Source organism: Lissotriton helveticus, chromosome 12 (genome assembly GCF_964261635.1).
Source record: "Lissotriton helveticus chromosome 12, aLisHel1.1, whole genome shotgun sequence".
Lineage (NCBI taxonomy): Eukaryota > Metazoa > Chordata > Amphibia > Caudata > Salamandridae > Lissotriton > Lissotriton helveticus.
This window is the reverse complement of record NC_136073.1, coordinates 402,645,164-402,661,251: the sequence shown is the minus strand read 5'-3', so window position 1 is coordinate 402,661,251 and position 16,088 is coordinate 402,645,164. Positions and strand designations below refer to the sequence as shown.

The 16,088-nt window shown below is 46.6% G+C and overlaps 1 protein-coding gene across 4 annotated transcripts in view; it reads right to left on the bottom strand.

Moving 5' to 3' along the window:
* Positions 1 to 16,088, bottom strand: part of CYLD (CYLD lysine 63 deubiquitinase) — a 491,869-nt gene that overhangs the window by 299,785 nt on the left and 175,996 nt on the right. The window lies entirely within an intron of this gene.

Below are 16,088 nucleotides of genomic sequence, written 5' to 3'. Positions count from 1 at the left end.
TCGGATGGTACAGCATACACAAATTCACTAGATAATAACATATCAATGTGAAACATAGAAAGTACCAAACTGCAATCAAAGAAACCATTAAAGAACACAATAAAGAAATGTGCGTATAAAAGGAAGGATGGTGGGATGAAAAGAAGGCTCACCTCTATTGAAATAGATGACGTAGCATCTGTCCCACTGCAGCATCCTTCATGAGTTCCGTATTCAAGCAGTAATGCTTGGTAAATGTATGCAGCGTCTTCCATGTTGCCGCTCTGCAAATATCTGTGATAGGCGCACCTGCAAAGAGTGCCATGGAGGTAGAAACCGCCCTAGTGGAATGGTAAAGAACCTTGAAACGCAAGGGTTGACCCTCTTGCTGGTGACAGAAAGTAATAGCTCCAGTGATCCACCGAGAAATACTTTGTTTATTAAGTAGAAGACCTTTCCTAGGTAGACTGTAAGCCACAAAGAGTTAGTTGGATTTGAGGAACGACTTTGTCCTGTCAAGGTAGAATTTAAGGCAACGTTTAAGGTCCAGAGAGTGTAGAGCTCTTTCTGCTGACGTTTGAAGATTTGGAAAAAAGGTCCGTAAGACTATATGCTCATTGAGGTGAAAGTCTGACGGGACTTTGGGCACAAACTTAGGATTAGTTCGCAGTATAACCCTGTTATGTTTGAACTGAAGAAAAGGGTCTTGAACAGAAAATGCCTGAAGCTCACTTACTCGCCTTGCAGAGGTAAGGACTAGAAGGAGTGCCGTCTTCCAAGAAAGATATTTAAGATCAGCTCTGTGGATCGGGGTTTCATAAGCTGAGCAAGAACTGTGTTGAGTTGCCAAGTGGGAGGCAGAGATTTGACGGGAGGAAAGTCCTGAATAGGCCTTTGAGAAATTGTTTAATCAGTCTACTAGACCAAAGAGAAGGACCTGCAGAAGATCTCCTGAAACGGGATATAGCTGCCAGGTGAACTTTAATAGAGGTGTGAGCAAGACCTGAAGTCGCCAGATGGTGACGGTAAGGCAATATTTGTTTTGGAGAAGACGAAAGAGGGTGTATGTTTGCCGACTTACACCAGATGCAGAACCTCTTCCATATGTTTTGTTAGTACTGTCGGCTCGAGCCCGAGCCAGAACTGCCCTGCAGTCCGGAGGAATGTCTAGGTCATGGAACTCTCGGAACTCAGGCGCCAAGCCAATAATTTGAGAGATGCTGGATCCGGATGTTGGACTTGTTCCCGGTTCATTGTCAGGAGAGAGGGAAACGTTTTCAGAGGGTTCGGCAATTCAAAGGAGAGAAGATGGAGCTCCGTGAACCAATGCTGGCGCGGCCACGCAGGAGCTATCAGGATTAGAGTGTAGGGTTCAGCCATCAACTTCCTGAGGACCCTGGGAATTAGGGGAATCGGTGGAAAAGCATATGCAAAGACGTTGAACCATGCAATCGAAAATGCATTCCCTAGAGATCCACGTTGGGGATGCCAGCTTGCGAAGTTTTGGCATTTGGCGTTCTGCTTGGTAGCAAATAGGTCCAAGAGTGGAATGCCCAATTGGGAGAATGAGAGGTCGAGAGTCCGCTGGTTCAACTCCCATTCGTGACATGTTGTTTGTTGCTTGCTTAGTGAATCGGCCAGTACGTTGTAAGCAGCCAGTTCCAGATCTTTTGAGATTTGTGAGAGAGAGTTAGTGAACGAGTACCTCCCTGCTTGTTCAGAGAGTGCATTGTCGTAGCATCGTCCGTCCGGACAAGCACTAGTGAACCTTTATTCCTGGGAAGGAATGCCAGGAGAGCTAGATAGACAGCTCGCAGCCCGAGGAGGTTTATGTGAAGCTTCCGTTCGGAAGGAGACCACTTTCCGCTGATTCAGAGCTCTTGGAGGAAAGCTCCCCAACACTCCAGGGACGCATATGTTGTGATGATTTGTGGGGAAGCTTGGAGCAAGAAGGGCAGGCCTTGAGAAAGATTCCGTGGACGAGTCCACCTCTGCAGAGCAGTGACCATCTGAGGGGTCACCTGAATGACAATCGAAGGAACCTTCGGATTGAATCCACTGAGCCGACAGTGCTTCTTGGAGAGGGCGCATGTGGAGGTGACAGTAAGGAACTAGCAGAATACAGGACGACATCATTCCGAGAAGGGATTTGAAGAGGCGTACTGAGAGAGACTTCTTGGATTTTATATGGTTTGTCAAATGAAGTAGTTTGCTCTGTCGCTCTTATGGCAGGAAAGCTTTCTTCTGGGTTGTGTTGCGAGTAGCACCCAGAAAGGATATCGGCTGAGAAGGTTGGAGGACAGACTTGTCCTGATTAAGAGTGAGTCCCAAGCGACTGAAAAGTTGTAGACAGGCGTTGAAAGACCTGGTTGCGCCGTCTAAAGAAGGCGCATCGACGAGCCAGTCGTCGAGGTAGGGAAAGACCTGATATTGTTGTTGCCTGAGGTATGCAGCCACTGGAGAAAGGCATTTCGTAAAAATGCGTGGAGCGGACTTGAGTCCGAAGGGCAGGACTCGGAATTGGTAATGTCTGCCTGCCACAGCTAACCACAGAAACTTTTTGTGATTCTTGTGGATAGGGTTATGGAAATAGGCATCTTGAAGATCCAAAAACACCATGTAGTTGTTTGTGTTGAGAAGTTGCAGCACTTCTTGGATGGCAACCATGCAAAACGACTGTTTCTTTAAGAACTTGTTGAGACCTCTCAAGTCTAGGATTGGTCTCCATTTCTTCTCCTTTTTGGGCACCAGGAAAAAACGGGAGTAAAACCCCTTCCCCCGTTGACGAAGAGGAACCTTTTCTACAGCTCCCTTCTGGAGCATGAGTGAAAGTTCAAGGAGTAAAAGGCATAGATTTTTCTGAATCATAGGTCGAGGAGGGGTCTGGGGAGGAATTTGAATGAACTCCAGCGAATGTCCAAATTGTACCAGTTGAAGTACCCAACAGTCCTACTTTGGAGGGTGGAGAGGAAATGGAGACTGGCGGTAGAGAAAAGTCATTGCCGCCGAGCAGCGTCCTTCTGCCGTCCTCCCTTTCCTCAAAAGTAGGTCTTAGAGTAAGAGGATTGCTGTTGTTGACGTTGTTGGTATTGTGGCCGATATTGTTGGTTGGAGGAGGAATAGGAAGACCGATATACCCTCCTGAGGCGGAAGCCGGGAGTTTGTGCTGCTCACTTTTAATCTTTGTGTCACGAATAACCTCTGTATTTAAAAAAAACTGTACTCACTCTGTCCCTGGCACCTTAAGGACCTGCTCCTCGAACTGACCGCGCAGCGGATTTAGCGCTGCAGCGGAATCGCCAGAAAACAAACAAACCTGCCGCCATTGACGGCGTGCTACGAGGCCACGTCCACTTCGAGGCCACGCCCCCCACCCTTCGGTATAAAAACGCTGATTGCTAGCGTTTCTTGCCAGACCCACATACCCTCCTGAGGCGGAAGCCGGGAGTTTGTACTGCTCACTTTTAATCTTTGTGTCACGAATAACCTGTGTTTTTTAAAAAAACTGTACTCACTCTGTCCTTGGCACCTTAAGAACCTGCTCCTCGAACTGACCGCGCAGCGGATTTAGCGCTGCAGCGGAATCGCCAGAAATCAAACAAACCTGCCGCTATTGACGGCATGCTGCGAGGCCACGCCCACTTCGAGGCCAGGCCCCCCACCCCGCCCCCCGGTATAAAAACGCTGATTGCTAGCCTTTCTTGCCAGACCCACATACCCTCCTGAGGCGGAAGCCGGGAGTTTGTACTGCTCACTTTTAATCTTTGTGTCACGAATAACCTGTGTATTTAAAAAAAAACTGTACTCACTCTGTCCCTGGCACCTTAAGGACCTACTCCTCGAACTGACCGCGCAGCGGATTTAGCCCTGCAGCGGAATCGCCAGAAAACAAACAAACCTGCCGCCATTGACGGCGTGCTGCAAGGCCACGCCCACTTTGAGGCCACGCCCCCCACCCATTTCCGCTTCCCTGATAAATATGTGTACTCACTGGCAGTGCAGAGGACGGGCGCAGCGGGCGCGCCGTTTGCGCGCCAAAGGCGCGCCTAAGGCAAGCCCGTCTGCGCCCGTCATCGCCAAGTCATCGCCTCTCGCCAGTCCCCCTGGCCGTATTCCACAGAAACGCCTTCGTTACGATAGAGAACACCTCATTGCCTTAAACCCTGGGCAGAGCTGTGTTGACATTACAGGTACTCTTGGCCACACGCACCTCCAATGTAAGTCCTGCCTCTTTACTACAGCCAGCCGCCGTCGTATACGATAGGAACAAGATTTGCCTAAATCTACCCCCCTCACGATCCTTCAACTCAATGTCAGATCCCTCACCAAACATTACCTGGAGGTGAACTCTCTCATACTTGATGAGAACCCGGACATCCTTTTTCTCTGTGAAACTTGGCTACGTGACGGCACGTCTGCCATACCTAACCTCACGCTTCCAGACGACTACCATATGCTGACTTTAAATCGAGATGCAAGAGGGGGAGGCATCGCTGTAATTTACAAAAAGCAATTTTCTTGCTCTTTCACCAAGGAAGATCTTCCCGGCTGTGAATGTGCCCGCTTTAAAATTACAACTAGCCCACACTTTGCCCTGTCGGGCCTTTATATCTATCGCCCACCTGGACCTGCCTCAAGATTCATTGAAGCCCTCCTTGAGGCAGCAAACTCTCTGGTGACTAAATCTGCAAATTTCACAATACTAGGTGATCTCAACCTTCATTTTGATGTACCTAGCGATTCTACTATTAAAAACTTTCTTGCAGATCTATCGGCTTTACAACTTAACTCCCTAATTCAGGCCCCAACACATTCTGCCGGACATACTTTAGACCCGGTGTTTACAAACATTCAGGAGGTCAAAACTGAGATGCCTGTTCCAATGGGATGGACGGACCATTATCTCATTAAACTAACTATACTGGTCAATGGTTTGGTGTATAAAACCAAACTAACTCGCCGCCTTAAAAGACCATGGCACAAATTATCAACCAGTGACCTTCACGTCACTCTTGGTGATTTCCATCGAGATGCTGACCAGGACATTAATATAACCTATGACGCTTTTAACGACTGGATCACCAGAGGACTAGACACTCTTATTCCAGCCAAATGGGCTAAAGGGCGCACCTCACCCTCCAAGCCATGGTACAATGATACCCTTAAATCCATGAGCAAGGAATGCAAAAACGCCGAGCGTACTTGGAGAAAAGAATATAACAATGGGGATAAAATCATCTATTTATTGGCACTAAAAAAGTGCCATAAAGCTATCCGCGCCGCACGCGCTGCTTTCTATGCAGACAAAATCAACTCGAGTCCTAATCCCGCCAAAATTGTTTTCAATCTGGTTCAAGAACTTCAGAGCGGTAGGTCTCCTTCCCCCAGCATTTCGTCCGCGCAACAATGCGAGGATCTTGCCACATATTTCATAGAGAAAGTTCAAAAAATCTACAGATCATTCCCACCGCACTCCCCTAATCCCATTAACCTTACCAATTTCACCCCTAACTATACCCTCTTGGCTTACATCCCAGAAATCTCCTATGACGACCTTAACAAATTGTGTAGGAAAGTTAAATCAGGCTCCCCTGCAGACCCTATGAGCCCCACTCATTTCATGGACTCACTCAATTTTTTTCTGCCTTCCTTAGCTGCCATACTCAATCTTTCCTTTTCCTCTACCAGTGTCCCGACGGCCTGGAAACAAGCTTGGGTCTCACCCATCATTAAAAAACCCACCTTAGATCCATCTAAACCAGAGAATTTTCGACCCACATCTCTGCTTCCATGGTTGTCCAAGCTTGCAGAGGCCCATGTCAATAGCGTCCTGTCCCAACACATGGACCAGAATAACATCCTGGACCCATCTCAAAATGGGTTCAGACCAGGCCACAGCACGGAGTCTGCCCTCCTGGCTACTTCCGAACATCTCCGGACAATCTTAGATTCCGGTCAAAGTGCTGCGCTGATTCTCCTTGATCTCAGCGCGGCCTTTGACACGGTATCTCACGACATTCTTCTTAATCGTCTGGAGATGGTCGGAGTCTCCGGCCTTGCTTTGACATGGTTCGGCTCCTTCCTCAAAGATAGATCCTTCCGGGTGTCGGCCCCTCCATTCCTATCCAAACCCCATCCGATTGCACAGGGAGTTCCACAGGGCTCTGCTCTGAGCCCCTCCCTTTTCAACCTTTACGTGCAGCCACTTGCAGCAGTGGCCAAAGAGTGGGGCCTGACGCTGGTGTCCTACGCGGACGACACACAGCTGGCCATCACTCTCACGGAAGGCCCTTCCATCTTGGCCTCTAGATTCAGAGATGGTCTTGTGGCAGTGGCCCAATGGATGACGGATAACTATTTACAGCTTAACGCCGGAAAAACAGAAGTGCTGCTCCTTGGTAAAAACACCTGCCACTGGAATGAGCACTGGTGGCCTTCATCCTTGGGCCCCACTCCTCCTCCCAAGTCCCTTGTAAAAAATCTAGGAGTCTGGATGGATGCCTCACTTAGTTATCAGACACACACCAAGAAAGTGGCTGCCACGTGTGTTGGTCTGTTGAGGAGTCTCAGCCCTATACTAGGCTTTTTTGACGCTAAAGTCCGCCAACTTATCATCCAAGCGACTATTCTTTCTCGATTAGATTACGCCAATCCTCCTCCTAGGTGCAAACAAAGGAGAAATAGCACGACTGCAGCGCGTGCAAAACGCTGCGGCAAGAGCATTAGTCGGCCTTCCCCGCAGATGCTCGGTTAGAGCCACTATTCGCAAATTGCACTGGCTACCCGTCAACTCCAGGATCCATTTCAAAACCCTTATTATGATCTTCAAAATTCTTAAACTCGGAAGTCCTATACTCCTACGACCTCTCCTCACTCCTTATGTTCCACGACGTGATTTACGATCCTCCAGCCAGCATCTTTTGAGCATCCCCCGTACAAAGCTTTGCCGCATCGGCGGCCGCTCCTTCAGGGCTATGGGAGCCAAGCTTTGGAATGCTCTTCCTCTAAATATCCGCTGCATAGAAAGCCTTCCCACCTTCCGTAAGGCCATTAAGACACACCTGTTCCCCTCTCTCTAACTTTCCCTCTCCCTTCCCTCTCTTCCTAGCTCAGGCTGGGGACTGTGGCCCTCATTAGCGCGTGACGCCTCTTTGCTGGGGCAGCTGTTTGCACTTTACCAAAACCATAGAATAGAATAGAATAGAATAGTGTTGGTAGTCTCCTCTGGTGGAAGATTGACCTCTACCCCTTGAGCCACGAAAAGTTTTTTTTTTAAATTGAAGGGTACCCAGAGCCTTAGCTGTGTCGGTATTCTTTTTTATGCCCTGAAGAGCTTCATCAATATACGTGCCAAAAAGAAGCTGACCATCGTAGGGTATGTCCAGAATTTTCGTCTGGACTTCCGGCCGGAAAGAAGTCGCCTTCAGCCAACCTTGGAGTCGTAGTACAGCAGCGCCAGCTAGTTGGCGGAAACAAGTAGAGGCGATATCCATCGCACAATCGATGATCTCGGCAGCCGAACGTTCACCCTCCAGCAAGATCTTCTTTGGTTCTTCCTTCGAATCATCCGGCAAGGCCCCCAAGTATGGAGCAATGTCCGCCCACATCTGCCTGTTATAGCGTCCTAATAACACTAAGGAATTAGATGCCCGCACTGTTAATGCAGAAATGGAAGAAAAGGGTTTCCCAATATTGTCAAGTCGTCTGCCTTCCTTGTCTGGACGAGCGGACAGCGAAGCAGATGGGTTTTTAGATTTCCGCTGAGCAGCCTGAGTGATTACGGAATCAGGCTTGGGATGTCCGGTAAGGCAGGCTGGAGCGGTGTCCGGAGCTCTATATTTTTTGTCTAGCCGAGGTAACACTCGAGGAACCGAAGATGGATTGTGCATTATTTTAACACCCTGATCCCTGATGTAGTCTATAATGGGCACAGAACTTAGACTTTTTAAAAGGTTCCTTAAAGTCATAAAGGAAACAATCCCGCTGGCGAGAATGCATAGGGATCTGGAAACGTTGTGCAGCCTTTTCCAAGACATTATGAAAACCCCTGATATCCTCAAGAGGCGAATCAGCTTGAGTAGGCACCAGGGACGCTGGACACGGGATAACGTAATCATCCCACTCATCATGAGTCGATTGGGAATTATGCAGTTCTCCTTCCTCTTGTTGCTCATCATGCGTGGAGGCGGTAGGGTGACAGGCACAGACTGTGGAGGTAGAGGTGGAGGCTGTGGCCTTGGCGGCGGAGAGACAACTGGAGCAGGAGACGTAGCAGAAGTAGGAAATCTCTGCTTGTAGTCAGTAATCAGAAAGTGGCAGTCATAAACCAAGGACGCAGGTAGACAAACCATGGGAGATTGGGGAGGATAGCGGTCATCAGGATAGTATGTCTGGTCTTCTAGTACTTGCTCGTCATAGTCCAAAGTCTCTTGGTACTTGACATGAAGTTCAGAAGGACTTGTAGCGGTTCCGAACATACTGCCATCGTCTGAGTCTTCCTCCTCTTCCAAAAGGTGAGTCGGAGGTAATAGCTGGACCCTGCTAGGAGAAGTCAGGGCAGGTGTCAACGTGTGTTTTGTTATTTTAAGATGGACATACGCACTTTCTACTTTGGACTCTGGTGTCGTCGACGAGACCGTCATCGGTGTAGTCGCCGACGGTGAAGCACCGACGACACAATTGAAGGTAACATCGACAAAGCTCCCGTCGATGGAGCCCTCGTCAACGGTATCGGCGGCGGAGCCCTCATCATCGACAGGGTAGACGTCGAAAGAACATTCCTCGTCCACACAGGCGTTGACGCGCTCTTCGGCGATTGTAGGGTCGTCGCTGGCTTGGACCTCAACGATGATTTCCTCATTTGAAGTTGTCGTCGTCGACGTGGACGATGCTGAGGACGCCAAAGAGGTAGAGACAGTCGTCGACGACGAGGTCACTCCCACAGCTGTAGATGGGGATTTTCTCGCCGTCGAAGCCACCGTCGCGAGGTGAAACTAGGCTTCTTAAAGGTGTGTAGAACCTCCTGTGGAGAAACCTTTGCTGGTAAAGTCTTAAGGTGTGCCTCTGAAGACTTTTTGTGCGTCTTCTTTTGAGGGGGCTGCGACGAAGGTCCTGGAGCAGTAACTCTGGGCCTTTTTTGAGAGGATCTTGAAGATTTGGAGGAGCCCTCACTCTCTTCAGAAGACCAAGCTTGGTCTTTGTCCTTAAGTCTCTGCAGCCAAATTAAAAGGCATCCCACCCGCTCTTTGAGGGTCTTAGAAGAAAAGGTACAACATACCTTACAGTCCTTTGAGGAGTGATCCGGGTAAAGACAGTAGAGGCAGTCTTTGTGTTGATCGTCGACATGAAGCCTCTTTTTAACACAGGAAGAAAAGGGCTGAAAAAAGTCTTTCTTAGGAGTATCTGCCATAAAGATATTGAGAACTTCACACGGACGAAGGAATGGTGAAGAAAAAAATCACTGGAAATCCAGAAACAAGGGAAAACTGAGCAAAGCTCAGTGGAGACTCCCTTAGCACGACGTGCGGTAGAAAATCTAAGGGACTAGAGCTCCTTCCGGGAAGCTTCTAGAGCAGTGTTTCCCAAACTGTGGTCCGCGGACCCCCAGGGGTCCCTGACACATTCCGAGGGGGTCCGCAGGCAGCAGTCTGAAAAGCACTGCGAAGTATCTTGTATAATTAGCAGTTTGTTTTCAAAGAACAATAAAAGTGTCAAGATGACACCAGTGATTAATGTCCCTGCTGGAGAGAGATGAGAGTTTTGTCCAGTGGCAGCTTTGACTTATCTAATGTAGCACAGAGGGTTAATATGCCTACTGCAAAGAATGTGTACCATGTATTTTAAAAAACAGAATTTTATATGCACAGGTCAGTGGTTTACTGCTTTTGTCACAGAGATTATTTTGTTACTGTGCAGTTCATAAGTGACAATCATAATCTGGCACAGTGACCTATAGACTGTCATCAAACAGCTGCTTGCAAACTGCAAGTTAAAAGTTAGTGACTTATGTTTTTTCCCAGTCTTTCATTATCCTGATGCTGCTAAAAAGTGTTATTTGTGTGGAAATACATTTTAATTGTTAAAGTCAATGCTAACCACTGTGTTATGTTCTGAATCCTGAGTTTGTGCTTCTCCAGACCAAGCACTGTTTAAAATACCTACCAGTATGAATGACATGTGAATTCTACTCCTTGTAGTCTCCTTTGCCTTATGTAAACTTTTCTATTCACTGATTTACATGTATGATTCACTGTCTCCTATATGTGTAGGATGTAAAGTGCTCTGACATCCTACAATGGTATGAGAGATGCTATAAAACATGAAATACATATGACAGAGGGGCTATGGAGAGATGAGAAGCACTATTGGAGGGTGATAGTGGGGGAATCATTGAAGAACCCCCAGAAAGATTGTCGTATTCTGGTGCATAGTCAGGTCTTCACTTACTATTCTTTAAAAGCTAATACAATTCAGTTTATAATGATAAATGTTTTGTAGACTACACCATTGTTTCCTAAATTATTTTGGGAGAGAGCCTCCCAAAGCCACCTTTGTAGTGGTCAGGCTCACTCACTGCACTTGTTGTGCATCGTATGGGGACTGGTCTGAAATCATTTGGCAGGGCTGCTTTGGGTTTCCAGTCTGGCCCTGGCAGGAGCCTTGTACTGCTAAATAAAACCAACCATTGAAAAGTCAGTCACGGAGATTCAGCACCAACCTTCCCGTTAACCTTTTTCATTTTCTTGCAAATTCTTTCAATATAAAATACAGCAGAAGTGGCTGAGAGTGTTGTTAGCCTCCTTGACTTAACAACACACTCTGCCACTTCAGAAATGCAGGGCTGCACCATATTTACAAGAATATGGTGCAGCCCTGTGTTTCCCCTGCACTGGCGCTACACTTAACAGCGGAAGATTGTGTATGTACAGGAAGGCCCCCCTTCCTGCACATAAGCAATCTTGAAATGTCGTTTTGTCACTTCTATGTGTGCTGCTTAATGCAGCAGACATGGAAGTTACAAAATGTAATTTGTTTTTAAAGATTATTGATGTGCAGGAAGGGTCACCTTCCTGAACATAAACAATCCAAGGCGTTTTACAAAAACGAGTAGAAATAAAGCATTTCTCCTTGTTTTGCCAAGTTAATCATTTTGGCGCTGCCTCCCATTTACGCTGCTCTTGTAAATAGGGGGCAGCATCAAAATCAATGGGTGTTGCAGGGAAACGCCCACTACAACACCCACTGCCCACCCCTTTCACGCTAAGCATTGTGCGAATGGGGGTCTTATTTATAAAGTACAGTTAAACCACGTTAAGTGGCGTAACGGTGCCTTGTAAATAAGGTGAAGACTATCGCCACAGGAACGTCGCAAAAAGTGATGTCCCCATAGTGATAGGGGCTTGTAAATATGACCCTTAAATTCTTAGTAATTCGAGTATTTGTTTTGCGTGAACACTTGTGTTAATTATTTTAGAATTACTGTTTTAATGTTTGAAATTTAAATCCTACAAATTGCTTGGGGGTCCCGGGCTTCCAGTGGTGACTCAATGGGGGTCCTCAGGAGTCAAGAGTTTGGGAACCACTGTTCTAGAGGGTTGTGATAGCTGATTGGTTCTTTTCTAGAGTTTGGTCCTTTTTACAAAAGGACATGGATATGTTAGTAATGTAAGGCTGTTGGCCTATTACTCTATATGTCTAATGAGATATTACTTTATTTATGTAACGGGGGCTCCCAGCCTGACGATGGGGAGTGATTCAGGCATGTGAATCTATGAAAGAGACCCTAATACTGGATAATAACAAGTTTCCTTTCTTGTTCAAGAACTAGTACTTTAGCGAAGTCAGTAATCTATAGAGCACGTTTTTGTAAGTATCATTCACATGCTCATCATTTCAAGTTCATCAGTCATTGGCTGGTAGTAACTGTCATTCATAACCTATGAAGTTTTGCCATTGTAAGAACATCGGCCCATTGCAGTGAGCCGCAGTGACATAGGTCTGCCAATCCAGTGCTGCAATGGAATGCTTTTAACAGGGAAAGTGGCTATCTGTAGCACTGGAATCACCCTGATGCTCTTTCTGCAAATGGCCTTCACCTCTTGGCTTCCACTGGTAGCCAGAGCAATCTGTGGCATAAGAATTTGAGCTGACAGTGCAAGATGGTGCTCATTCTTCACAGTGTCTTGCTTGCACTGCATAAAGCTTGGTCAGATGGTACTCCTTCCCGGTCTTCTGTCCTAGAAACAGAAAGGATAAGTTACTTACCTGTAATCCTAGTTCTCTTCCAGGGGTATACTCATCAAAGTCATAAGCATTGAATTATCTCCACCCGCGTGCAGGAACCCAGAGCATATACAATAAAATACATATATATGTGTATGTTTTATAAAAGGAGTACATAGTACTAAATAAACACAAACATATACATGTATAACATAAAACTATACAGCCCCATACATATCCAATAGGCTAAGAAGCCAAAGTTACATGTATTTCTCTAGTATGAAAATAACACATATACATATAATGTAAGAGAAGGACATGCACAGTAATAGAATTCCGCAATAACCTTTTATTTTAAAAAAGAAAAGGGGTAATAGCAGGCAATTGGCCCAAAAAAAGCTGCATGAATAAATAACATCCTTGTACAGAAAAGAAAACTAGCACCTCGCCTTTAAGGCCTCAGAAACCATGAGCACTTTGCCTTTAAGGCCTACAGGAGCCCTCTGCTCCCATCATGCACCACAGGTGAGAGTTAAGTCAGTTCTTTTGTACGGCATAGGAAACCTATACGAACCCGCATCTAAGATGCAACAATACCGTATAAACTGTTAATGCTCGTCCGGGGAGGCGGGAGGGTTGCTTATGACTTTGAGGAGTATACCCCTGGAAGAGAACTAGGATTACAGGTAAGTAACCTATACTTCTCTTCCAGGGTATACTCATCAATAGTCATAAGCACTGAATAGAGTAGCAAGCCCATACCCACTTCCTCGAGGACAAGCAAAAAACAGCAAACAAAATTGACATACACATGTTAAAAGGTATTAGCATACAAGTTTCTCAGCAAGGCCTGCCCGACCTGAGCATCTGCCTGCGTGTCAGCATCTAAACAGTAGTGGCGAGTAAACATATGAACTGATCGCCATGTAGCTGCTTTACAAATGTCTGCCATGGGGACATTCCTCAGCAAAGCCGTGGTAAAAGCTTTCCCTCTAGTGAAATGGACCTTAGGTTTCCCCGGAAGGGATTTGTTGGCCAATTGGTATGACAGTATAATACAAGAAACTATCCATCTCGAGAAGGATCTTTTGGAGGCTGCAGAACCTGTGTTAACAGGCCCATAGTTAACAAACAAACGTTCTGATTTCCTCAGTGCCTTTGTTTTGTCTAGATAAAACTTCAGAACCCTCTTGAAATCTAGGGAGTGGAGAGATCTTTCGGGAGGATTCGAAGGTTTCAGAAAAAAGGTAGGTAAAGTGATAGTCTGGTTAATATGAAAGTCCGAGACTACTTTAGGCAAATAACTAGGATGTGTTCTGTGAACTACTCTGTTGGCGTGAAACACAGTGTGAGGTTCTTTACAGCAGAGAGCTTGGATCTCAATCACCCTGCGAGCAGATGTAATAGCCACCAAGAAAGCAGCCAACAGGCTCGAAAGGGGCTCACATCAACTTCGTTAATACAATGTTAAGATCCCATGGAGGAGAAGGAGACCTGACTGGTGGATTAACCTTTCTCAAGCCCTCTAGAAAATCCTTTACCACAGGAATTCTAAACAAATAAGTCTGATTGGGGAACTTCCTATAGGCTGTGATAGCTGCAAGGGGGATTTGGATAGAAGTGAACTGAAGACCAGATCTAGCCAAATGCAGCAAGTATGATAAAATCACCTGTTCCTGTCCTGTCCATTGTCCACACATTATTGGAAGAAACGCTTCCACTTGAAGAAAGCCATACAGTCTGCATTCAATTGTAGGTGTCCATATTGTATGACTTGAGGAGCCATGCTGTCAACCGGAGGGAGGAGAGGTTGGGGTGGAATACTCTCCCTTGCTTTTTGGATAGGAGATTCGGACGGCATGGCAACCTCCTGTGTGGCACTTCCGATAGTTGAAGGAGGTCCGGAAACCACCACTGGCGAGGCCATTACGGGGCTATTAGGATCATCCTGGCGTTGGTCCTCTACAGCTTGTTGATTACAATTGGGATCAACGGAATCAGTGGAAAAGCGTACAGTAAGCTCTGAGACCATTCAATCAAAAGGGCATTCCCTTGAGATCCTTCTTGGGGAAATCTGGATGCAAAGACGGGGCATTTTGCATTTACCGGGTCTGCAAAAGGGTCGATGTCTGGCATTCCCCATTCTCGTAAAATGCTGTGAGCGACCTCGTTGTTGAGAACCCAATCATGGGCCTCGAAGTCTCTGCTGAGGAAGTCCGCCTCGGAGTTGAGGGAGTCTGGTAGATGAATGGCCACTATCGACAAGTCTCTCGCTAGAAGCCAGTTCCATATGGTTTGAGACTCTATGGAGAGTGTTCTTGATTGGGTGCCGCCCTGTTTGTTCAAATAATACATCGTCTTTGTATTGTCAGTTTGGATTAGAATGGACCGAGACTTGAACAACGGGAATAGTGACTTCAGAGCTAGGTGTACGGCTCTCAGCTCTAGCAGGTTGATGTGGTAACTCTTTTCTGAGTCGGACCATAGACCTTGTACTTGCAGAGGACCCATATGAGCACCCCATCCCTGGAGCGATGTATCTGTGACTATCGTCTGGGTTGGAGGGTCCTGGTGAAAAGGGATTCCCTTCATCAGGTGCGATCGATTCATCCACAACTGGATGGAGTCTCTGGCTGATTGGTGGAGAATGACATGATCCTCCCAGCGCCCTGATACCTGAATCTACTGGTCTTCCAAACATTGTTGTAATGGACGCATGTGCAATTGTGCATTTGGTACTATAAAGATGCTTGAAGACATCGAACCTTATAGTGATGACACCTGTCTAACTGTCGGGAGGTGCGTGTGAAGGAGGTTCAGGCATTTTTCTTGGATTGAGGACAACCTCTCCTCCGAAGGGCACAAGCTTGCTTTTTCGGTATCCAGGAAGGAGCCTAGGTAATGTATCTTTTGCGTTGGATTTAGTATGGATTTCTTGAAATTGACATGACGCCCCAAGTTATTGAGAAGCTGAAGGCAGCATGACAGATGATCCTGCAGCAGTGTGGGAGATGAACTCTTCAGGAGCCAGTCGTCCAGGTAAGGATATATGAACATGTTCTGCTTGCGGAGAAAAGCGGCCATTACAGCCATACATTTGGAAAATGTTCGAGGGGCTGATTTGAGCCCGAACGGGAGAACTGAGTATTGGTAATGTTGGAATGACACTTGAAACCTTAGAAATTTGCGATGTTTCTTTGATATTGGCACATGGAAGTATGCATCCTGTAAGTCGATGGAGCACATCCAATCCCCTTGATGAAGCTGTGGGAATATTTGATGGAGTGCTAACATTCGAAATTTCTCTCTGCGAATGTATCTGTTCAACAGTCCCAAGTCCAGTATCGGTCTGTATTCTGTGGTGGGGACTCTTTTCTGCACAAGGAAGTAGCAAGAGTAGACTCCTTGATTTCTTTGAGTGATGGGAACTTTCTCTATAGCTCCTTTCCTTAATAAGGTGTTTACCTCCGTTTGCAATAATCAATGGTCGCGGTGAGAAATACCTCTCTGAAGTATAGATGGAGGAGGTGTTCTAAACCTGAGAAGATAGCCATTTTGAACAATATTGATGACCCATTTGTCTTTTGTTATACGTTTCCACTCCTCCAACTGTAACGAAACGCTTCCCCCCCCACCGGAGTGGACAACAGCTTCGGAGGAAGAAACACCTCATCGCTTTTGTGGCTGCTTTGTTGCTGTTGACTGTTTGTTCGCATCTCTACCTCGTCCTGGTCTACTTTATTGAAATTGGGATTTTGTTGCTTCTGTCCTGGGTCTGCGAGGTCCAGTTAGGGGTTTGCACCCGCTGCTGGAAAGGGCGTTTGTCATAAGAACAGAACCGGAGGCGGAATTCCGTCTTCTGTTCGAGGCCTACAGCCTTGAGGGTA